This window comes from Nothoprocta perdicaria, unplaced genomic scaffold (genome assembly GCF_003342845.1).
Source record: "Nothoprocta perdicaria isolate Ctin4 unplaced genomic scaffold, notPer1 scaffold_28, whole genome shotgun sequence".
In the NCBI taxonomy this organism is placed as follows: Eukaryota; Metazoa; Chordata; class Aves; order Tinamiformes; family Tinamidae; genus Nothoprocta; species Nothoprocta perdicaria.
In genome coordinates, this window is record NW_020455510.1 from 925,386 (window position 1) to 950,430 (window position 25,045).

Here is a 25,045-nt window from a genome sequence, read left to right on the forward strand (position 1 = left end):
TCACTGGGTTGCAGCCATTAGGCACTCAGAGCTGTGAGGTGCCCAAGAACTTCTTGCAGCTTGGATGACTTGATCTCTGTGCCTGCCAGCTTGTACCTGTAGGTGAAGAGTAATACTGTTTTTGTACGTTTGATTTATTGGGTAGGTGCATAATTTTGTATGTGGATTCATACGATGCTGGAAAGAGAATTGTTTTTGATTTAGTATCGTGTGACTTTCTGAACACATTTCTTTTTAATGTCTGTTTGTGTTCTCTGCATACCTCCTAAAAGTGGCAAGATTTCAGTTCCTGGAGCTGGTACTTTTCCTTTGAGGAAATGCCACAGAAGCAGTAGAGTTTCTCTGTCTCAGAGCTGTAAAACCTCTGTTTTGAGCTTGGTTCTCAAGGCTGAACTGCTGTAACAGCTTTGTCTGCTAGTACTCTGCTTGGACTTTGGCTTAGTATTTCCTGAGCTGGGGGAAGCAATACCTGCTCAGTCTTTTTTTGCTGTTGTGTACAGCAGCCTGTTCTTCACAGGGATCTCACAATGACTGTCATTATCTTCCAAAGAGAATCAGAGGAGACAGATGATGGTTCCAAGTCTTTACTAAAGATTAAGTATCTTTAGTAAAGTCTTTACTAAGTCTTATAAGTCTTACAAGTCTTTACTAAAAATTAGGAAATTATGTGTTTGCCTACCAGTTGGGTAACTCTGAACTGATAGATTTGTTCCCTGATTGCTGTAAATGGAGCGTCATGAAATGATTTTTGGCTTGGTCTGTGCACTCACCTTGTTTATTAGACAAAAAAGCATCTCCTGTAAGCGATCGTTATAAATTCTGATGAAGGTTAAGAGGACAAGGTGATGAAGTAAAATCAAAGTTATCTGCTGTTAGTTCTGAACAGTAAACTGTTCCTGGGAGTCTGGTTCCAAAATCTGGAAATTTGATTGCACATAATGAGTTAATCAGTGGCATCAGTAATGCTCTTTGCTTTTTCCAAGTGCATATAGTACTTAACTAAGAAATGTTTCTTATATTGCATGTAGTGTAGTCTGAATTGAATAAAGCCTGAATAACTTTCAAACTTAATTCCTCTGATGCTTTAACAACCTATACAACAGTCTGAATGTCTAGAAAGAGAACCCATTTGTTCTCCACACACCATCTCTCCAATGAAACGGCAACTAATAGATGGAAACTCTGAGAATATGTAATTCTTGCCAATATGAGGTTGGGCTCATGCTGATGGTTAACTTGCTGAACACCAGGAACATCAGAAATGCCAAGTCTATTTCCTCCCTTACTGCATAATGAAATTCCATCCAAAAAAAATCAAAGAACACCTTATGAATGTTAAACCTTTCTGTGATCAACAGATGATCCTGTACAATCCTGAGGTCCTTTCATGCTTATAGGCAGGACTGCCAAACAGAAATGAAAAAAGAAGGCTTCCTCTGTGGTATTACTATCCTCGGTACACAAGTTACTTAGAAGCAGCCATAAAAACTGTCAGGATCGATTTTTTTGGCATTCACTGATTTGACTGCTAATCATTAAGTTTGCTCTAATGTGGTACTGTAAGTTTCAGGATGTACTTAATGCACCCAAAATGCAAGGTTCCTCTAAGGTATGGATATTGTCATCATCTCTCCTGACTCCATCAGTAGAAACTTGGAACTTTAGGTAAAGTGCTTACTGAATGTAAGCCACACAGTAAACACTTGCATATATGGGAGGTACCTAATGGGCCTACGTTTCAGAAGCCACATGGTAATGGGTTGCAAAATTAATAGCTGTACCCCTGCCTGGTCCCAGCATGTAAATGAAGTTCTCAAAGCTGCAGAGAGTTGCCTACTGGCACTGCGTTGCCAAGTAATGCTGACCACTCCAGTGGAATCTGAACAAATTGAATTCATCTGGAGGTGCTGGCAAAAGCCAAAAAGCTGACTGTATACTGCTTTTTTTCCAACAGAGTAACCAGACCACAACACTGGACCATGTGGGTGGCCTCATGCACTTATACATATAACGCTTCTGGAAGTGAAATGGCCATGAAATCACTAACTGATTTACCCTCTGTATAAAACAGCTAGTTTGTCTTGCTGGCTTTAACAGGCTGTGACGTGCCATCTTTACAGCTAAGATTCTCAAATTCAAGGCAAGGAAAGTCTGACAATTGCACAATTACTTTCCTCTGTGTGCATAGCTATGTACTGGATGGCTTTGTTCACAAAACAAGCAGTCTGTACAGAAAGAGATTTTGATACATACACATTTAAAGACAAACTAATGTACTTAAATCACTGGAAACAGAATTTATCCCATTGTCTTAGCTTAAGGTTTAAATCTAAAGTAGGAATAGCTTAAGGGGAGAACAGTGAAGGCCCAGAGAGACAGGTGAGCAAGGTTCTCTAGCTGACTGAGGGGGCACACACACTGTTCTCAGTATTCATTAGGGGGGTGATCTTGGCTCTTCCTTGAGCTCTGTTGGATTGGATAAAATGGAAACTCAATCTTGAGGAAAAATAATAATAAAAAAAAGCCTGTGGTGTCTGAATACCTTTGGATGAGAAAGAAAGAAATCCTGGCATCACTGATTTCAGTAACAAAACTCACACTGACATCAACAGGGAACAGGGTGGATAAGAGGTGACAAGGTTCCACCCAGAGTATTTAATACTCTGTTTGAAGAACGTATGACAAGTGGCAATTCACAGTGACTCGCTTCAAAGGGCAAGCATTCAAATAGCATGAAAATTTTGTGGATGTTAAAAGCAGTGGATGCACTTTAAAAGAGATTCCTTCTTCCCCAACAATTCTAAATAATTTTCTGTTTATATTACATAATAGCATTGAAGAACACCAGTGAGGTACAGGATCCTAAACTAAGCATTAGGTAATACACAATTAAATCTTTTTTTCTGGTTCCTAAGGTCATTACAATTTAAATTGCAAAAATCTCTATTGTATGCTCATCTCTTGACCATGAATTTTGAAGATGTCACCATTCATGATCTTAGAGCTTCTTCCTAATATTTTGCTTCATCATTTGCAAATATCTTTGAAAGTCCAGATACACACGCACTTGTCCTGCAGCTACAACATCATGCATTTTACTCTTGGCATTAATCCTTACAAGAAACTAAAGTCTACCAGGTGCATCCAACAATGGCAAAGGCAAAAGAGGAAAAAGGCACAGTAAGAAGAACTTCTCCACTTACTTAAATTGTAACTTCCTTGGGAGAGGATTGTTCCTCTTTTGGTAGCATCTAAACTCCTGACCACAGTGCAGCCAACACATATTCCCAGAAACACAGTGACTGAGTTCTACATTTCTTTTTTTATTTTATTTTTTATTTTATTTATTTTATTTTATTTTTATTTTATTTTAATTTTATTTTATTTTATTTTTTATTTTAATGGTTCTACATTTCTTTTATGAAAACCATTCTCTGAAAAGCCCACGTAGACAAGGAGACCACATGTTTAACTAAACTATTTTTGGCTCTCTTGCAGTATTTGTTTACTCATTTAGATTTTAGTATGTATGTAACTCTTAAACTTCCACAATCCTTGCACTGAAGACCAATTTTCATTTATCTTCCTCAGTCTCATTCTATGACTCATGGATTGGCTCCAGAATCAGCCTGTACAATAACTACAGTTTCAATAGTTGATATTAAAATTTTAGTATTGTTAGCTGTTCTCACAGTATTTTAATAACTTTGTCAAAAGCTGAATTTTAACAGCTGTTACTATAGATCAGTAAATATGTGAAGTCTTTATCAGTATTAATGGTGATAATTTATTATCAGCTTTGAACTTACGACTTAACATTGCTTGCCTTGATAAAGTTGAAGCAGGAATTCAATTCCTCTATTTTGTATAGAAATGTCCTATTTCTCTAAACTTATGGAACTTGTCTTTGAGTAAAGAATTCAATTTCTGAAGATCCACAAACTTTCACAGGCTCTGTTTCTTAAACAAAGTCTCTATGCCTAACTGAGGTAGTAAGTGTCCAAGAGCATGAAGACAGAACTATTAAGGAATAATGCAGAGTTTACAAAGGAGAATATATGCACCATTGTGTAAATATTAGCTAGTCTGCATACAATCCTGTCTACAAACAAACAAAAATCTTACTGTTATCATTCACAGAAACTCTTTTTAAATCCTAAGGAATTAATATGTAGTTGATTGCATCTGGACAGAACTTCGGCCATATCTTGTTTTGCTGATTTTTCCTTAAAAAGATAACACTGAAACTCCATTCTTTGCCATGTGTGCAAAGAACAGTGCACAAGGATTCAGAAAACCTTTAGCCTGTTCCCAGCACTGCCATCCCCTGATGTACAGCTTGATCGAGGCTCCTTCTCTCACAGTGTCTACATTGTCCTTCCCATCTTTTGCCACCTTTTCTTCAGAGTGGCATCTCTTTCCAGAATGTGTTCAGACAGCTTTTCACTGCAGCTGGCTCCAACCTCATTTGGGCCTCTGAGTTCTACTGTTACAAGTCTTTTTTTTTTTTTTTTCAAGTGAATTTGCTTATGTATTTTTGGAAAGGGAAGAATTTCACAGAAATGAGATGGTTGCTCCTCCATCATTGCCGGTTTAGAAATTATTCTGCAAGGTATTAGCCATGTAGGTGTAAACTGTATTTATTGAATGAAATCTTAGGAGTATGCTGTAGAGAGGAATTAAGATCAGTTATGGCTCCAGCTTTTGAGAAAGGGGTGTAGTTCCACAATGACCAGTAATGTGATGATACCTTCCCGTGTGTTCCCCATGTACTGCAGCCCTGGAGATGCGCATGTCCAATTCCAGAACCACCGACTAAGCTGAAATCCTAAAGTCTTTTTCTGTAATACGAGGAGTTCAATGAAGGCTTTGAGATAGCTGTTGAAAAGCAATTCAGGATTTCCTTGGGACAAGGTACCCCTTCTGAATTTGCTCTCTGAATTTCACTGTAAGAAGCACTTGTCCAGATTCAAGGTGCTTACAGAGTGGGGCCCATCTCTTTGATTACTAACAATCTCCTGGTTTTCCAGGAGAGTATTTAGACAATTCCTGGGYACATCATTGATAGATGCACAGTATTGCAAAATCATGTAAATTCCCATCAGAAGGAAATGAATTTTTTTTTGTGTGTGTAGGTAGTGTATTATTCTCTGAGTTCTGTAGACCTTATTATGAATTTTAATATGTAGATTTCCTGATTCATAAACTGCAAGTGTGGCAGTTCAAGGAATTCAGCATATTTAGTAGAAGACTGCAAGAATGATGAAAGTGTTTTCTTGAGCAAGGCACAGGGTTCTTGGTCTTTAGTGGAGCATTTTTATCAGATCTCAATCCAGCTGCGCTTTTTAAAGGTAGTTATTTCTTTGATTTCTCKGTGGGGTGTCTAACTTGTGACACAGTGGTTTCATTTGCTGAAGTTGTACACAGTTGTAACCAATCAGTGGGTACTGTGCTTGCTAGTCTATATCGGGTACTTTGTTAGAATTAGAACCAAAACAAGGCATATTATTTTTGTGCTGTTGTTTCCCCATCCTGAAGACTGAGTTGGTAATATACTCTCAACTGATAAGAGATACATTAATATGAAGTCCTGTAATGCCATAGTGATAACCATCACCAAAATACATGGAGAAATTAATAGTTCTGTTTTCCAAGGAGGACTTGGACTGTGCTCCATGAACAAAGCCAGAGGCAGCACATTGAACAGCTGCTTGTTTTCTGAGCACCAGTAGTTCTTCACATTCTTTCATGGAGGAGTCTGTTGAAAATTAGTAAGTTTTAGGGAGACTGAATTAACGGTAACTCTCATTCTGTTATTCATAGCTTTGAGGTCTTGCATTGTCAGCCCTCATAATACTCTTAATATAGTTGCTTAGGATGTAGAATGAACATACACACACACACACGCACACAAAGAAATTCCCCCTTTCTGATTATTATGCTCGCGAAGTAGTTTAAGCATGCATCTTTCTAAAGAAAAGAACTAAGTATATTTGAGATAATCTGTTACTTGGTTTTAAGTATTGTTATATCTGTTGCCAACTGATTATGCTGGTTTGCCAAGGGGATGTACCAAAGTGGGTAAGGATGTCAAAGCTTTAAGTGTCAATTCCAAGGACTGATAGCTGGCTCTATTGTACTGTACTGTTGTTGATGCAACTGAATTGTGTCCAAATCTCTGTGGTCTCAGGGATGGTCCTGTATCTCAAACAGAGCATGCTCCTACCCACACAAATGCAGTATTTTAGTACCATCTCCAAATCTCTGTCAGGTTGCAAGTCTATGATGGAGGGCCAGGCACGTTATGAGACTCAGCACACTGAGCCTGAAGAGAGCTCAGAGCATCCTGCATTTCCCAGGCAGTGAGCTGCAGACAAGGAGTCACATGAGGCAGTGGGCAGGGATAACATTACCTGTCGCACTGCCTTGCAGATGATGTGATGGGAGTTTCTATTTGTCCTCCCTCTTTCCAAGACAAGCCATGGTCCTGGCCAGGGAAGAAAAGTTTCTTTTAGCTGGCTTGTCAGTCCTACATTTGTTTAAACAGGAAGCTTACTGACATTAAGGTAAATTAGGTGATGAATATGGTAATACTAGTTCAAAACGAAATGAGTACGTTAGTTATGAATACATTTAGACTAAAAGTTCTGAAAGAGTTTTCAGCGAAGGGAAGGAAGCAAAGCTGCTGTAACACTATGCAACCAGTTTTGTGAGATACTACAACTCTCCATCAAAAGTCATTTGCTGTCTTGTAACATCTGAAAAAAAAGGTAGTCACTCTGTGCTTTGTTTTGAATTGTTTTAGAATAATCTGTTGTATTTAAGTTTTTCTATATAAATAGCTATGTGGAACATATGAAAAATGTGATTCATGCAGTGGTTGTCATGATAGTCCAAAGTGAGTGATGAGGTGTATTTTAGCACCCTGTACATCATACCTATTTATGCACAGTACAGTATCTATGTTATGAAATCAGGAACAAGAATTTCAGAACCACCCATTTGACAAATTTCTATACAAGTGGATTATCTTGCGGGTTCCTATTTCTCTGACCACGTTAAAGAAATTCTCTGGGTGGGAATAAGTACCTGAAACTGAATTCTATACTTACTCAACTGGAAAACAGAGAAGGCACAACTTTGTTGTATGGTTACTTGAAAAAGCTTCCCCTTGCTCACAGACCCAAGCAAATATTTTTCACTGTGGTTTTAAATAGCTTCTACAGAAACTAAGTCTTGCATTGATCCCTGTCTCACATCCTTTAATTCTGGCTAACATCAGTAGAGCTGTTTTGGACTGATTTTCACTCAATCTCCTCCCGACAGCAGTGTGGACAGGCCCAGGACCCAAGAAATGGCACACTCTTCCTTGTGCTGTGTAATGCACTCGGATGAGAGTCAGATTTCCAAATTGCAGCACTGCTTCAGCTGTTCTGTGGTGGTGGATCAGGACAGCTCTTTTTGAGGCATCTCTCATCTCCTTCGCACCCTGTACAACAGCATGTCAGCATAAGGACTGAGACCCAAGTGTTTGTGGGTGTTTCTGGCATGCCCAACACGGTTGCTGCTCTCAAGAGCTGCACTGGGACTGCAGGTTGATTCCTCTTTGGATGCTTTCTTTGGGGCACCCTGGAGATGCAACTTTATTAGCTACAGACAGTTTGATTAAAACATGACTAAAGAGGTATTCTGGCAATTTTGCTTTTGTTTCTATTTAACTTAAAAAAAGGGGGGGAGAATGAAAGCAATATTTTGCTGAATTGCATGACCTCATGGGCCATATTTCACGTTCTTCATTGAAATGTGGTTAAAATAATCTTGTATTTAACCAGTTCCAAACCTTCAAACAGCAACATTTTTAAAATAAACGTCAACTTGACAATATTTTTCTTTGCCTATGTTCATTAAATCCTTCCATATACAAAACATTCATCATTAATTAATAYGAGCACTGTAATTCATACAAAACAATTATGGTATTTAGAGTTTTTAGAGGAACTATTATTGCTGCCTTGGCCCTTTTAAAAAATATACTCCCCAAAGGACAAAATGCGATGCATTAATATGTATGTATTATTACTTTTCTGTAACTCTAAGACTGCTGATGTCTGTGAATATGGAAGCATTTACAGGTTATAGACGGTCTGTTAGTTGACTTGCAGTTCTAAGTGCAGTATTTTTTGAAACCTAAAAAGCAATATTAATTACCCTCTGTATGTAGTAGAGAGTGTAATTTTTTTTCTCCTGGAGATTTCATATTTCCTGTGATCCTGCAGTAGCAACACTTCAAGTTGTTAGTTTATTTAGAGTAAATGGCAACATAGGAATAAAAAATTCTGGTCTGTTGACTTCGCAAGTTAATGCAAATAATTCACCTTACATTAATCTAGCCTTTTAGGCAGCTAGAATGCAGCAGTTCTGAGATGACACGTTCCAGCAGAAGGAATTTACTCTCTTGTTGCATTTTAAGGTAATAAGGGCAGAATCTTTTTACAATGGCTTGTAAAAGGAAAAATGAAACTAATTCAATGAGGTGTATATTCCTCCAACCTAAAATGACACTTATAAAAATTATTTCTAGTTTTTACTGTATTCAGCCTTATTCCAAAGTGTCTTCTATCCTAGCAGTTTAGTGGGGTTGGTGGAAGAGACTTGTTACATGGATCTGGAACTGCAGGGAAATGATTCACTCCTCCTAAAACGCAGTAAGTGTAGTCAGTTTGTTTTTTCTATAAATGAAATAAAAGAACTACTTAAAAATTTTTCAATTCTTCTCTATGATCAGTCTATTGTCACATGCATTTGGCATTCATTATATGTTAGCCCCAGGCGCCTCCAGTCTTGTACTCAGGCCAGCAGTAATTTGGTTTATAGAGATCATATGGCAGGGAAACAGACCTTGAAAGACAGAACTCTAAGAAGCATATTTGATGAATTTCCTATGATTTGAGTCTGGGTTTATTCTTTCCTGTTGTGGAGCAGACACCCTACAGCACACGCGCTGAGGCCCGATGCGCCCGAGCAAGGGGCCAATTAAACGACAATATGCACACTGTTTTTTCGCACATCTCGGGTTGCATTTCCCATCAGAGAAAGGAGAAGATGGCGAGGGGGAAGAGAGGGCAGRAAAGGGGGGCCCTGTAAAGGATCCAAATATGGGCAGGCAAACACTGAGTGAAGGTTGCCTTTGTCATTAACAATTAATTTAACCATAAATGCTTGAAGAAAAAGAGTTGGCGGCTTCTAGTGGCAGTGGTGCAGCCAGAGCAGCGTGTCTGCTGCCTGCCCTCCTGCTCAGCAAGACCGGCACTCTGGGGCCACCGCTGATCCCTGCTCCTTATTGGAGCACGCCAGCAGGCCGCAGGAGCGCATCCCAGAGCTCAGGGTCGCCTGCTGCTCACTTGCCCTTAGCTCTCCTTCCCTGTCTGCACACCAGGAGGGGGCCCCTCTGGCTGCAGTCTGTGGTGGGACCTCAGGCTCCTGGAGCCTGCTGTACGTCTTTCATCTAAGTCACTCAGTGTCAGGTCAGGCCTCAGCTGGGGGAAGCTAAGGTCGTGAGCTGGATTTCTATAGCCTTTCCTACATCCAGGATCATTTGGATCACGGGTGCTGATGGGCTGCCTATGTGGAAACGTTCTATCCTATGCTCTCTGAGCGAGCAGTTGCCCATGTAGCCTGGGACAGACACTTGCACTGCTCCCCCACGGACCCTTGCCCAGGGCGGCCTTTACCAGGCATTAGTGCACAGGAAGAGTTCACTCCAGCCTTTATTTCATTCTGAAGGTCCCTAATTTCTTTGATAGTGTCCAGAGGCTGTTCAGGTCTCTCTGTTTTTGTATTCTGTTTTGTTTTGATTGATTTTGATTCCTCTTCCCTTGCTCACTTCTCCTTTTCTGTCCCTTTCTCTTCTATTCTCCCCACCCCCATTTTTTCCTGGTAGTTTATAAACGCCACTTTTCATTAATGTGACCAAAATGTCATCAAGTAGTTTAATGCTCTTTAATGTCCTTGTATCGTTTACGTTTTTTGAACAGTGTGGAAATGAATCCCATCTGTGGGTTTGCTAACATCAAAAAAGTTTGACAGGCTATTTAGACGTGCTACTTCACATTGCATTAGCGTGTACAATGTCAGGGAGGCAGGAGCCGCAGCGAGGCCATGCCGCGCCACCTCGCTCTTGACCCCTCCTAGAGCCGCTTGGAAAGCGACAGATCACTTACCTCAGAAAATCAAAGTCAATTGTGAAGTATCTTGGCCTGGAGAGGAGCCCAGGGGCCCCAGGAAAAGTGTGAAGCCTGAACAAAAAAAAAAAAAAAAAAAAAAAAAAAAAAGTTTCCACAGAAAAAAAGGGGAAAAAAACTAAACCAAATCAAACCCGTCCTCTCCTCCTGACTTGTGCCAAGATCTTCACAATACTGGTTAGGCAAACAGGCTTTTCTGAAGCCTGTTTGTGACTGGAATTTTTGTCTTTCTTATGGATGCTTGCCCCCATCCCAGGGCATCTAGCCCATTTCTGAGTTTGCCGTGTTGTTTTGGTTTAATATAAACCAAGCAAAAATGCTTTCTTTCCAATCAGCCAAGTTAGACTGTGATTGAAAGAGGTGCCTGCTACTCTGCAAGCTGAAGATATTGGTAGTTCCATCTTTTCAGGTCCATGTTTTCTTAAGGTGGGATTTAAAGCCTGTACGCAGCCACCCCTGCTACTTGTTATTCATCTTGCTTTACAGCTCCCCATGTAAGTTACTACATTCCCGGAAAGTATAATTTTTGTATCTTTTAATCTACATTTGTGTTAATGACTTGTAAACAAGGCTTATAGATTTAACTTAGTACTCTTTAACAGTGTATGTGATGGGTGTATTTTAAATTTCTCTGGCTTTGTGCCACGGGAAGGATGTGGCCTCTTTTTCAGGCGTTTACTCTAAAAAGCAAAAAGAAAAAAAAGTGGCTTTTTATTTCAGGAAAACAAAAGCTTCTGTTCATCCCAAGACACAGGAAATGTCAGAGAGTGCATTTTAACTGTTAATCATTACAGATAAATGGATAATAATTTCTACTTCTGAGTGCACTAGGATTTACTTGCCATTTTTTAAACCCTCCCCCATATTGCAACTGCATACAGAAACATAATTTACTTTTAAGCAGAAATGTAACTAACCTTGTACAATGGCAGTGAGTTTTCAAAGTCAACTTAATTTTTATAAACATGAAATAAAAATTCCTTTAAGGCCTTAGTCTTTAAGAATTTTATGTAATAAAGGTTTTATGTAATGTGCAATTCTGTTGTTTGTGTCACACTGGAAGAGGAAAACACGACTCAGCCTGGACCTCTGCTTTGCCTCATTAGTAGTATGGCATTTTATGAAAAAGCTTTTGCCCTTTAGTGGAGCTAAAATAATCCACTGTATCTCTGGGGACCTCTAATAAAATAACCTAGTTGAGATACTTTATACTTTCGTGTTTATTAAGAAATGACTTTCCTTTCACTCCAGTAGTATTCTGAGGACTCACTACATTGTAATACTCTAAAAGCAGTAATGCGGAAGGGAGAATCACTCCTCCTTACTGAACAGGATGCTAGGATACTAAATTTTGGCAATAAATCCAGATTTTAGAATGTGATCTGTTCCATACAGGTGGGACAGCAGATATTCTTAACTTTCCATGATGAAATAAGAATTACATTAACTTGTCACATTGTTGTGGCAATAAAGCATCTTTCATATATTTTGTATTTCACTGTATTACTACTATGTGCTTGAAATTAATTAACTGTAATGTAAATGTACTGTCATGACACTTGCTTGATAGAGATGGATGGTGATTGAAGCACATTTTAAAATTAAATTTCTGGCAAGTTGAACACAAAAGAAACAGACATAAGAGGGACTATGCAGAGCCACAGCTCCAGGGCCTCTCCTCCACCCCTCAACCACAGATGGATACAGCAGAAAGGCCGTACAACAGTGACTTTGTCCTTGCACGGCCACAGAAATGCTTCTTAGGGCTCTACCAAATATTTGAGACTTATAGTGAAAGATGAAAAGACCTTTACATATGTGTGTGTGGGGGAGGGATGCAAGTGTGTGTGTGTATAAATATATATGTACATATACCACACACATATGGCACACCATGGAAAGAAAGTAATCGTAAGTATCTCTGTTGTATTCAGTCTTTACAGTTGTATTTATTTGGGAAAAAATCAGTTTTCATAGAATGGGGTGTACACAGAATCAGAGAAGCATAACACTGTAAGCTGTACTGTTTTATACAAGACATAACGCTGCCTTTTCATAATTACGTAGGTTCTTAGATGACCGTGAGCACTGTAATATCATGGCTCACTGCAATATGGATGAAACACTATTGAAACCTGGCATGTATTGGTGGAGTACTTACTAAGAAAAACTTTTAGCCCAGTCAACAAAATAGCTCATTCTGATGAAAGTATCAACATGTACCCCATTTTACTATGAAGTAGTATTATTTAGGACAGTTTGATGCTATCTTAAATGGAATCAGATTCATATTAGAAGAAGTCCTGAAGTCTTTAAAAATACACTGGTGCTTATTTTGAGTTATATGCTTCAATAAAGCTGTCAACATTTTGGCTTCCCTTTTTAGCTTTACTTTAAGAAGCCCTGTGAACTGGTTTGAATTCATTTTGTGCTGGAAATTCTCTCCCAATCCCAGCAGGGGTAGCAGGTCATGATTGATAACATACGCCCTTAGTTAGGGTTTCCTATTCCTATTTGGACTTGTCAGCTTACCTGAATAGATTTCTTTTTTATAAAATTCCATAAAAAGTTCTTTGATTTACTCAATTATTGACAGCATTCCATGGTTAGTATTAGATTTCCTCTCTAACACACAAGTGTGTTTGTAAAATTGCCTATTGAAGAAGCCAGTTATTGTGAACAGAAATGTAGCAGGCATGAAGAGAACATCAGGAAATGCACCCCTGAAGCACACAGCATTTGATCTAAACAGTACTGTGTGTAAGAGGTAGACTGCCTTTTCCTTCGTTTTCTCTGCTTAGATGAATAGCACTGGCTATTCATCCTGAAATCAATGTCAAAAATTTCACTAATTTCAACAAACCCAGGCTGGTCCATATTGTATAAAGAAGCTAATACACAGAGAGGAAACCTGGCCAAATTCTCTATGCTTATGAAAGGTACAATTTCCAGTAATGAACTATTTTCTTCCTCCTGGAAGTTAGCTGATAAACCAAACAAAATCACAAATCTCTTCACTTTTAAGAACTGAAAGGACTAATTTATAGCTATTTCTAACAGATAATACTATCTCTGAGGTTTAATGATTTATTTAATTTTAGGCCACTATTTTTTTTTCCATGAGACCTAAAAATCCGACAGTATTAAATCATTTCAAGCCTTTCCTTTTCTCTATTTCAAGAGAGTAACAATGGAGAAGGCATCATTGTATTATATAATTAGAACTGTATTACTGAAACTTTGTGTAACTCAAATGTTAATATTGCTCTAGAAGCATTCAGCAGTATCTATCCTCACTGAAATACTTGAAAAAAATTTGGAATAAATATAGTTTTCCCCCCACTGCTGCTACAGTACTAGTTTTGTTTCAGTACAAGTCCTGTACTGTAAGCATTTGGTGCCTGAAAGGTAAATTACACTCCTGCAAAACAAAACTGATGAACTACTGAAAGCTGTAGCTGCTGAAATAAATTCCTGTGTGCTAAATTTATGAGAACTATGCACTGGGTACACCACAGTGCATTCACTCACAGATTCAGCTTCAGAACAACTTCACTAAGCAGCAATATTGTGAGAACAGGTCCACCAATGGTGACCAGAAAGGCAGGATTTTGCTGTTGGAAATACGGATGCTGATCAGCATATATTAAGTCCTGTACAGATCAAGCACTGCTAACACGTTTATCTTCATTTTGTTCTCATAACTGTCGTATAGGTAGCGGAAGGGCCTAAACCTGGTTTAAAATACACCCTCCTCTATGACCAGCTTTTGATGTTGACATTTAGGGCCTTCACCATTAAGGATTGCTCCTGCAGGTCTCAGACTGGCTTTGCTTCCTCCTCTCTGAATGGACATTGTTCCCTCAATGCGGGAACTGCCTTGCCTTCTGTTTCTGTGCTGTTCTGTTTCACATAGTACAGTGACTGCACTACCCAGGGAAGCTGAAAAGGCGGCAGGCAACAAGTGGGTAACATCTTCCCTTCTCTGCACAGCCTTCTGCAGAGTACAGAAGTTTGATGCTTGGCTAGCAGAACAGGAACATGGCCACTTTAGACTTTATCTAGGTTTGTACTGAACTGGGTAACTGCCTAGTGTAAAAAAAGCATTACTTATACTATTAAACTTCTCAGGAAAGCCTAGGAATGACAGCAAGTGTTGGTCTTCCATGCCATGTTTTTATTTTGTATTTTAAAAGCAGTGAGTCCATAACAACCAATATACAAACCAGTGGTTAAGACATTACTGTTAAAGAGCAGGTAATTCAGAGATGAAGTTCTGCATAAGTGATTGAAAAAGTAGAGACTTCAGGAGAGCCAAGACAAACTTAAATTCAGATTTTGATCTCACTCCTGTTACACATAAGGAAGTTCTCCCCACCAATGGGCACCGGCTAAGTGAAAACAATTGCTCTTGGTAACGCTGCCAGCCCATTTGCCCACAAAAACAAAAAGGATTCTTACTTTGATTATTTTTAAAGTTTAATGACAAATCCTTTCTCTTGTTCACATTAAAAAATAAAAGCAATGCTGGAGTCCCATTAAGGGACTGCTTTAAAGCCTAGTTCTCTGAGGCACTTACGTTGTTTAAAATTTAATTTCTAGTTTGAAATTTTTATTTAAAACACTACTTATAAACAAAAAAGTTTCTCATAGTCTTTGGCATCTACTGTTGCAAAATGTTAGCTTTTACCTGTCCCAGTGAATTCTCTGCCAGCTCCCGAAGGCGCATTTTCCCGTGCTCTSGCGGCCTCCAGCTAGTGCTGCAGACCTGTGGGAAAGCACGCTACTTCATGCCATCCCATGGGGTTTTTCACTAGCTATAGATTATGTGAAAAGACACGGTATAATACCAGGAAAGGCATTTCAAACAGTAATCAATGAAATAACATCAGRAAAAGAAATTCGGTGCTCAAACTATTTAGATATTGGGGAAAATTCTAGCATGGGGACTAAGTTAGGAGATTGGGCTGTACAAAATATTTCATGAATCTCCACCTCTTTTCTGGCTGCAAGGTGTAACTTTCTTCAGTGTACTCACTGCAAATACCTAGCTTGTACAAACTGATGTTTGGGCTGTTATGGGCCATGCATTATCATTTTGTTTCCTACGTCGATTAAAAAAAACCCCAAAACCTTAAGTTTTAATTGTGATGAAGATGTTGCTGAACTTGAAATTCTGTGATTACATCTCTTCCCAGCCTCCTGCTTAAATAATTATGGCTTTTCAATGGAACACAAGAGAAAATCAGAATTTGCCCTCTTAACTTAATTCTTAAGAGAAATTCATGGAGTTGAAATGAATGAAAGACCAGCAGAGGAAATCGTTGAGTGTCCAGGAGCTAGTACTCTTTTGAACAACTTGAGCAGCCTTTATTTCCTTATTGTCATGCCAAATTTATGTGAGGGAGTTAGTCCTGTGTCCAGCACTTTTTTTCTCAACAATGGATCTGTCATGAAAGCTCTATGGATTTCATTCTCTGCTAAGGCCTCAAAAATAACAGTGATAGCATTAGCTGTCTTTTAAAACCAGACTGATTGTGTGGTTAGATACAATCTAACTATCCACTGACTTGTTACAAACATTCGAGAGATTCATCCATCCATATGGACATTTATGAAAGACATTTATAACTGTAAAGAACACTCAACTACCCATGCTGGAGATCTATTGGAAATGAACAGAAATGCTGACACACAGACAATATGTAATGTTACTACCTCTTGTTACTATCTTGGGGCTGTGCTGTTCTTTATTTATTTTCTATGTATAATTTTCAAAAAAAAAAAAAAAAAAAAACTGATGCTCTGTTCTGCACTGACCTATATCCTCTGCTGTGTGCACTCTAATTGGCACTTACAGGTTTGGGTCCTTAAAATTGGCACCAGAATGAATTAATGTGATGTGTTTTAAGCTTCTGGTCTTATTGCAGTTTAATTACAAGAATAAATTAATTTTGAATATTTTTCTACAGTAAAAAAAACCTTACTGTAAGAACCAAAAAGGGGTGATCATTCCATTCTYATTACATCCCCAGGATTGCCATGAGAAATAAAATAATTAATATCTGTACTTACTCTTTATCATTAGTCTTTGTCCTAAGAATGGATTAATGAGAATATTCAATGAGTACCAGAACATCCTGGCACTCACTTCTGTGAAAAGTCATTCTTGTGTCAAAGACTGTAATGAGGCCTGAAAGAAGCATACAATTAATTCACAGCAACCTTACGGTTGTAGCAAGAACAGAAAATAGTATATCCAGACTGATGATCAAGATCACAGATGAACACTGAAATAAGACCATTTTAAATATACATTGTAGAACCTTCGTCTGACTGCGTATGATTTTAAAGCCCATTGTTAGCTTTTATTGATGAGAGTTTTCATTCCATGAATGGGCTTTTTTTCACCACTCTTCTTTATCTTATCCTTTTCAAAAAGATTTTCCCCAACTCCTTCAGGAAAAGGTAGACAAGATACAAAATAAATTTCAATTGCTGTCTATATTTCACAAAAAAAAAAAAAAAAAAAGCTAAAGAGTAGTAACACTCTGGCAGAAAACAGCCTTTAGAGTACGCTGAATGGTATCCATGGGTTTGAAAAAAACGGTGTGTGATTTTGGCCCATTATGTATTTCTTGGGTAACCTTTGCAACAGTGCTTAGGTGTTCTTTGCATGGTACTACATGGTACTGGCAGGGGTGCTCATTTTCTGAACTATCCGCAGTGCAAAAAACCCACAGCAGCTTGTGTAAATACACTGTGTTGGGGCGGGCAAAGACGGAAACGACACAACGGAAGGCAGAGGCCTGTGTCCTCACAAGCCTGCTGGCTTTGAATGGCAGTTGCTGCTAATAAAGTAATACACAGTTGCAGGAAATTAAATGAGCATATCTCCCTGAAAAAATGTTTAAAATGGGTACTTTGCTTTTGATTAATAATTAACACTGCTTAGTTTCAACATGCTTAAAAGAATTATTACAGCAGCACGCCTGCTCCATTATACTTTAGGTGGTATCAGCTTTTCTGTTACAAACCCCTGATATTTTCAATTTGTTTGGTAACTTGGCTGTAAAAATTAGCTCCAGCTGCAAACTTACTGGGAAAAGTTCTCAGCTTAGCAAAGACTTTAAAAAATTTTAATTTTTAAATAACTCAGATATTTGATGGTTAGCGGGGAGAATAGGAGCCTGAGCTCCTCATGCAGAGCTCTAATGTAACCTTCTGTGAAAAGCCAATGCTATTTATTTCCTGTCACAGAAATGTTACTATAAGACAAGTGGAGAAGGTCATAATGAGAAGCCTGGCAAAGAAGGAGAGGCTTCTCTCTTATGAGAGAAGAATGAATTAACGAATTACTTGTTTGATACCAGTATAAAACAGTTCTTACCATGGTTCTTCTTTTATGACTTTTGATAAGGGAGTCAGAGCTGGACTTAAACTGACTTAGAAGGCAGGAGAAAAGAAAGACCATTTTGCATCTGTCACAAGACATAGGGCGCCATAAACCTGTAACCCACCTTCCCTAAAAAAACATACTATTCTTAGTGTGAATTAAATTGGCTACTGAGCCCTATCAGTGGCTATAAAGCAGAAATAGCCTTAAAAACTGAGTCCAGCTGTGCACATATCATCAGCTGCTCAAGTGCCTGCTCCTTCCTGTCATTCCAGGTACCAAAGAACCAGCACCAGATAGGGAGAGCACTTGCTGCTCAAGGGAATGCTCCCTTCCGCAGCAGGGTTTGTAGGGCCTCTCAGGAGGTGAGGGAAGAGGCAGATCATCCCTGGAGCAGCAGCAGCAGAAAGAGAGCTGCTTCTTAGCCCACACCTCCCTGCTGTGTCTGTCTCTAGCACAAGAACCTCAGCCTTGGAAAAATGGACCCCAGGCCTTGTAGGAAAAACCACAAGCTGCAGTCCAAGATGACCCTTCAAAATGTGAAATTCTTGAGACCAAAAACAATCTGGTGAGTACATGTTAACACAGCTTCCTCCTTTGCACTACTTACATTTTAGAAATAAAACTAGAGTAATACAAAGACAGTACTGTAAGTGAATTTCGTGTGTGTGCATGTTATACTGATACATTTAACTAATGAAGTTATCTCAACGCTATAGCCTCAATTGTAATTACAATATAAAACATTAAACACACATGTACTGCGTGTGAATTATTTGCCACTGAAATCTGAAAAAGGAAACAGCGGTATGTCAGCCACACTGCTAATTAAGAAATATTTAAAAAATGCTGTGATTCTATAGTGACTTAGGTGCATAACTCCAGTAAGAAAAAAGGAGCTAGGTTTTGGGGTTTTTTTTTCCCAGCAAATTTAACTATGACATAGGCAGTACAGGCACTCGCATCATCTTCCTTCTACATACATATGGGAAGTTTGTTTAGAGGTGAACTATTTTTTTGTGTGCATCTGCATTGTTTAGCACAGCAGACACTGAAAAAGTATTTGGGTTAGCTACACTGTACTTTAACATATATGCAAGTGCCAAATACTAACTGACATGTCCAGATCAAAGAAAATATTCACAGGGAGAATCACAAATTAAATTTAGGATTGTGACTTTTTTATATCTTAACATAATTCTTTTAAGTACTTTGCTGGGTAGTAGACTTTCTATCATTACAGCAGTACCAAGCTAAGCACAAACATGAAGTTTAGGATACAGTGCAAGGGCTTAATTAAATACCAAGGAACATTAATTTAAAATGGCATTATGCTAATTCAATTAAGGAAGGAGAGGTGCAGAAACGGTCCAGACAACTGTAAAATGCTCAAGAAGAGCCATGCCTGCAGTCTCAACCCTCAGAAAGAAAAGCTCCCAGCTCTGTTTTGTTTCATCTGAAGCTGCGTACTTAGGAGTATCAGTTTCTCAGAAATGCAGTGAGGAAACCCTTTCCTCACCTGCCAAGACAAGTCTTCCATTCAATTTTGCAGAATTATTTATTAAATTGAAGAAGAACTGGAATCTGGTAGTGTTTTTGCACATCCCAGGCAAAGTGCCCTAAACCAGTGAGCAGCAAAGTCCGAATTTCATGTTTTCTTTGGCTCGTTATTCAGGGCATAGCAAATTTCCTGTCCTCCCTGTGCCTATGTTACCTCGCCATCAGTGGAACTGAGCTTAGTATCAGAATTAGGCGGCTCACCTCTGGCACGCAGGCTCACGTGTGACATCCTTCAGCTGCCACACTAGCGTCGAGCAGGAAAAACTAAGCACACAYGAGTGCGCATTCTTAGACTTCTGAAACTGTGTATTTATCAGTGAAAAGATCTCTACCATGTTTTCCACAGTACTATCACTCTTTCCTCCACTTTATGGCTATCACTGCTTATGGATTGAAACTGCAATGAAGGCTCTCATTTAGTAATGGGATTTTTCAACTTTACCAGTACTGCAATCTAATCAGTGTCCAGACAGCAAGACATTTACTGAGCTGCACTTCACAGCTCGGGCGGAGAAGCCTCTCTACGTGGCACCCAGTTCAGAGCTGGAAGTCCCTTTCCATGCACTGTACTGAGAGCAAGCCTCAGCAGTGATGAAGCCTCACTGAAAATGACCATTCAAGTAACTACTAGTGCTACCACAGGAAAGGAACACTGAGAAGTGTTTGGTTAAAAAAATTTCCACGCTTCTTTGCTTCATAAAGAAAGAGCAGTGCCTTTATGAAAGACACATTTATTTGATACAACAATAAATTATAAGAATGCAAACTGTGAGTCTGAGTGTGGGTGTTAGTTTCACATTGTTCTTTAAAAATCCTTCCCATCCTATTTGCAAATGGCATTTCTGACAGAAGTAGGGATATGTAAGAAGTGGTCTAAGGAAAATATAATACTGAACATGAATATCTGTGTAGTGCCCTTTTGGGAATAGGCTTATAAAAGAAAGAATAACTCATTTTGTGGAGGAAAACCATCAACTACTGTAAGCGCTATTAAAAATAAAATGTGAATAGTTGTTTTCAGTTTTCATTTCATTTTCATTTCTATTTTCTTCCAAGTGGGGCATTTTGGTGTGTGTGCTGAAAAACCTTGTCTCCCAAAACAGAACATCAGTGAAAATTAGCTTACACTCAGATATTTAAAAGTTTTTGGAAGACTTAATGTTCACAGAAGGGAGTATTTTGGCACAATTTCCAGTGTATGCACACATGAAAATATCAGTTAATACTATAGCAATGTGACATTTTATTGTCTTTTTTTTTTTTAAATTGTGCCTATTCTGCAGCTGTTCCTCATTGCCCGAGCTGACTAGGTATTGCAGTATAAAGGACCGAACTATCCTACCTGTTCATTTCATTTTCCAAGTTCCACACATCAGTCATGCAACAGAAGTCTTACTAGTAACAAATCCAATCAAAGCAGCGCAAAGTAACAGCAGTCCTATAAACAGAGAAAGCAGGCAGATTTAACTCACAGAACTTATAACCTATCAGACTTTAGTTGTTCCTAACGATCTAAGTAAGACTATAGTCTTACTCTATGTCAAAACCAAACTAAACTCTTATATCTTATCTTTCTCTGTCTACAAATACAACACTGTTGAAGCAGCAAAGAGAGGGACAGGTGACCGCATAGAGGTGCTTGGAGAGGAAAAATAACTAATGAGGATTTTCTATATGAGAACTTTTCTTGTTGAGAAGGTTTTTGCATGGGCTTTCCAAGGGCAGAACTTCTCATCTATCATATTCTGTATTTCAAAATAAGGTAACCATAGCTGTAGATGACACTTCAGTCTCTTACCCACAGTTGGGCTCTCAGCCCAACTGAATGTTGATGATTTGCTTGGTCCTTACTAGATGAAAATAAATATAAGATATGTTATCCATAAAATTAATTTACTTCCCATCACCCTGAAAGTAAGTGCACCAAGGCCAGTTCTGAAGAAAATCACATCATATTACCTACACAAGACCTATCTTCTATGCAAGTGCTCAGAACTTATTCCATAACTAGAAGTGACTGGAGGTCTCCAAGTAAACTACCACTAACTCTTACTTGAGGAAAATTGGTAAGAGATGAGCAGGAGGGGCAACTCAAAGACATACTCGGTGGAGTCTGGTATGTGCAAGTCTTTGGTCTCCAAGACAATACCTAATTCACTGTTTTCTAAAAGACTAGATGGGGAATAATTTCCTTTTTTCATAACAATAAGAATCCGTTTTGACTAAAGGCTTCTAAAACACGGGGAAACAATGTCCCTACTTCACAGCCAGCAAATATTTTTCTCTGCCCAGATAAACTGTTTCTAAAACGGTAGTTCTGGTTCCTGCTCTCTAAAACCACTACCAATGGCAATCAAAGAACACTTAAATCAAACCGTAATTGATCTTAAGTTTTCTTTTCAGTGTAACCAGCTCTTTCAAAGGAAATAAACCCACAAAACTCTCCGGGTTGTTCTGGCTCACCTGTAAAGGCAGACAGGGGGAGTCCTGGTGCGTGGGCTCTGAAACAACCAGGCAAGCATTTAACACACCGTTTGCAGTCTGCACTAAGCAAAGTTTATTTGTCAGAAGTCTTCCTAAAGAGTTATACTGGAAATTCAAATTTTAGTTTCTTGCCTTCTGGAAAGACAGCAAGCTGTACAATCCAAAACTACTGAGGGGGAAAAAAAGAAAAAAAAAAAGGATGAGGAGTGGGGCATTTTTTTTCATTCTGAAAAGCAGCAGCTATTAGGGATGGCTAATAGTATTTACAGTGATACCTGAAAGAGTCTGCTGAGACTGGGAGTCAAATTCTGTACACTGCTTCTACATAGAGAAAGAGACAGTTCCTGCTCAAACATTCTGCAATATAGACATAGAATAAGACAAAGGACAGTGAAACAATGTGGTATTACTCCTTAGTTTAGGATTAGGGATCTCTCAAAAGATGAAGTAACTTGCTCAACTGCATAGCGGACCTGGGAGCTGAACCCAGCTCAATGTCTCAATCACATAGTAAACCRTTATGACTTCAAGCGAAAGAATCATATGGATAACCTTCCAGGGCTTCCAATAAGTATTAAATTATAATTCCAACATTAAGTTTCTTATTTGAACCAAACCTCAAATCCAAACCTCGAGGTTCTTTCATCACTGTTCATGTGCCCATCAGTGCACATTCTGGACAGCATGTGCATTCAGCAGACAATAGTGATTGTTGTGGTGGGTGGTAAAATATGCAGTGGGCTGCAGTAGCAGGGATTATAGCCTATATTGCTTTAATATAATTCAGGRCTCATATTTCAAAAACTGTTTGTAATTAGAGTAAAAATCTGAATTTGAGTAATATTTGCATCCAATCTAATGCCTTCATTTGTTCTACAGTTTCATTTTAAACAACTGCATGCAGAAGATTCTTATTTTGTATCAGCTGAAGTTTCGCAACTGCTATTACTGATTATAGCCTTGATGGAAACTTCTCAGTAGCTTACAATATTTAGTTAAGATATTTCAAGAGACCTAAAGTATTATTATAAAGAAGCAAATCYGGGTTTGGCAATGAGCCTTTCTTTTGTCTCTGAAACTTTCTGCAGTAAATTTAGAACAGAAAATCATTTCTCTGGAGTAAAAATATATATGTATTGCTGGCTACAAGTGTATGTTTGCTGCTTCACAATTTTAGAATTAGATCATGGACTTACTTAGTAGACACTGAAATGGTAAAAATTAAAACCCCCTAATTTAAAACATTCCGTATTGCCACATTCCAAGAAAAACATGGATCAGTGAACTAAACCAGCAGTATTGTAATGAGAAAACAACTAGGTGCATTTTTTCCAAAACCTAAACCCAGGAATCTAAATGTATGTGTTACTGGCTAAAAATGCCATTTTCATGTCTCAGTTTCTTTGAAAGAAAAAAAAAAAAAAAAAAGAGGCTCCAAGTTAAGGTTTAGAGTCCAGTTCTATTTTTATAATAACCCTTTCTCAAGCTTGGTGATGTCTGTTAATTTTAATATATGCCTTTTTCTACCAAAGCAATGTTTTTAATGTACAAACACTATTTTCTTGCTATTAAAACAAAAACCATCTAATTACTATAACCACAGACTTAGTTACTTCATCTAGAAGTTACCTCCGGGGTGCTCTACAGAGAACAACTGCTGGTACGTAACATGAGCCCCGTTTCAGCAGGCTACTTAAGCCCCAGACAGACTGACATCCACTCTGACGACTACCTATTTCAGAGCGCTGAGCCCAAGYCAAGGCTATTTGGATGAGCACATGGGCGCTCACCATTACACACGTGCTACCATTCCCTGCCAAATCTCTCAACAGTGAAGTTGCATGCTGTGCAAATGACAGCTGTAATGCTTGGCCATGAGACTGGAGGATTGTGCAAAGGCAAAAGAGGGAGAAAACCTTGCCAGCTTCTTGAATCCCTTACAAGGGGTGTGTAAGTAGCTTTGCTGTGGCTTTTTCAAGAGTGTTGCAGGATGGCCGAAATGTTACCTGCCCAAGAGAAAGGACGGACACAGCTTCGGGGGTATCTGTTCAAATATAAGGTAGGACCTGATAAACGGAACCTGAAAAAACTTTCTTTTGAACAGACTAGAGCAAGATATGGGGAACCGGAGGTGGAATTTCTTACTTTTGAACATCACTGTACGGCCTGATGTAGTTTACCCACTGCTGCGCAGAAAGGAAAGGTCTGTAATCAGACAGCAGATGGATCAAAGGAGTCTGTGACTCCATCGATGACAGAGTTGTTCCTACATCAGTATTGGTATGTACTGGTTCCCAGTATTTCTCAGTCACTTCCCTGTGATAGCAGTGTGCCACACTTCACACAGTTCTCTACCAAYGGCACACGGCATTGCTGGAGGGCAGAGAATTATTTGTAAATATAATTAAGTTTAATAGGATRAGGTCAAAGAAGACTCCTCAATGTTAGGGTTGCTCAGCTATTTGAGCTTGTGCTTGTAGATGGCCCACTCTTAATCACACACATGAAATTTAAGTATAATGATCTTTGTGACTGCATCTTTTCTCTCTCTTTTGGAAGCTAGGCAAAAGGCAGTCTCTTAACTATGCACRGTGCTTTGTATAACTCCATGACGGACCAGAAAATAGCACCAGAATGTGTGTCAAATGCATGTCCCCTAGGAGGGTTGGTGTGACTACTCCATTATGTGTCCTGACCTTCACTGCCTGAAGGACAAGTTTTGCTCTCTACAATCTGCTCCTTTCGACCTTTGCACTGCCTGCTTTCCTTTGATATGCATAACAAACAGCAGTGCCATAAGCAGCATTTTGAAATAGCTGCTATGCATCGTTGCATTGTACTCACTATGATTTGCAGAGAGAATATGGAGCTTTTCTTAAATGATTATAAGTACTTCAGTGGATTAATGAATTAATGAATTAACTGTCCTTCCAGAAAAGAAGTATAGCTTGGTGAATGATGTCTTCACATGCAGACTACAAGAGATCTGATTTCAATTTAGCCATAGATTTCTTATGTAATAATCTGATGAATTACTTAAACAACTATTACCTCATAAAATGATGTTACAAGGTTAAATTTTCACTTCTAAACAACTTTGAAATTCACAGAGGATGTTGCTAGTATTCAAAGCAATATTAACTGCAAAAACCTCACCTGAACGTCTACAGGGGCCTGTTGCTTGCCCCGGACTGCAGTGGCGCCACTGGGAGCTTTTCGGCACTGGAGATTTCCTTCAGGAGCAGGTAGCATTTGTTCAACTGTACTCCCTGCTGGACCACCRGAGAAGTAGATCCCATCTACTGTGATGGATAATGACTGTATCTCTTTTAGTGTGAGTTTCTAAACTAATGGCGTACTTACA

At 38.8% G+C, this 25,045-nt stretch overlaps 1 long non-coding RNA gene across 1 annotated transcript in view; it reads right to left on the reverse strand.

Moving 5' to 3' along the window:
- Positions 1–16,409: 16,409 nt before the first annotated feature.
- Positions 16,410–25,045, reverse strand: part of LOC112948808 — a 78,911-nt gene continuing 70,275 nt past the window's right edge. Inside the window, exons 3-4 of the long non-coding RNA XR_003249704.1 lie at positions 20,540–20,635; positions 16,410–16,434 (exon numbers count right to left, since the gene is read on the reverse strand). This is a non-coding gene — a long non-coding RNA (uncharacterized LOC112948808). The remainder of the gene's footprint in view (positions 16,435–20,539; positions 20,636–25,045) is intronic.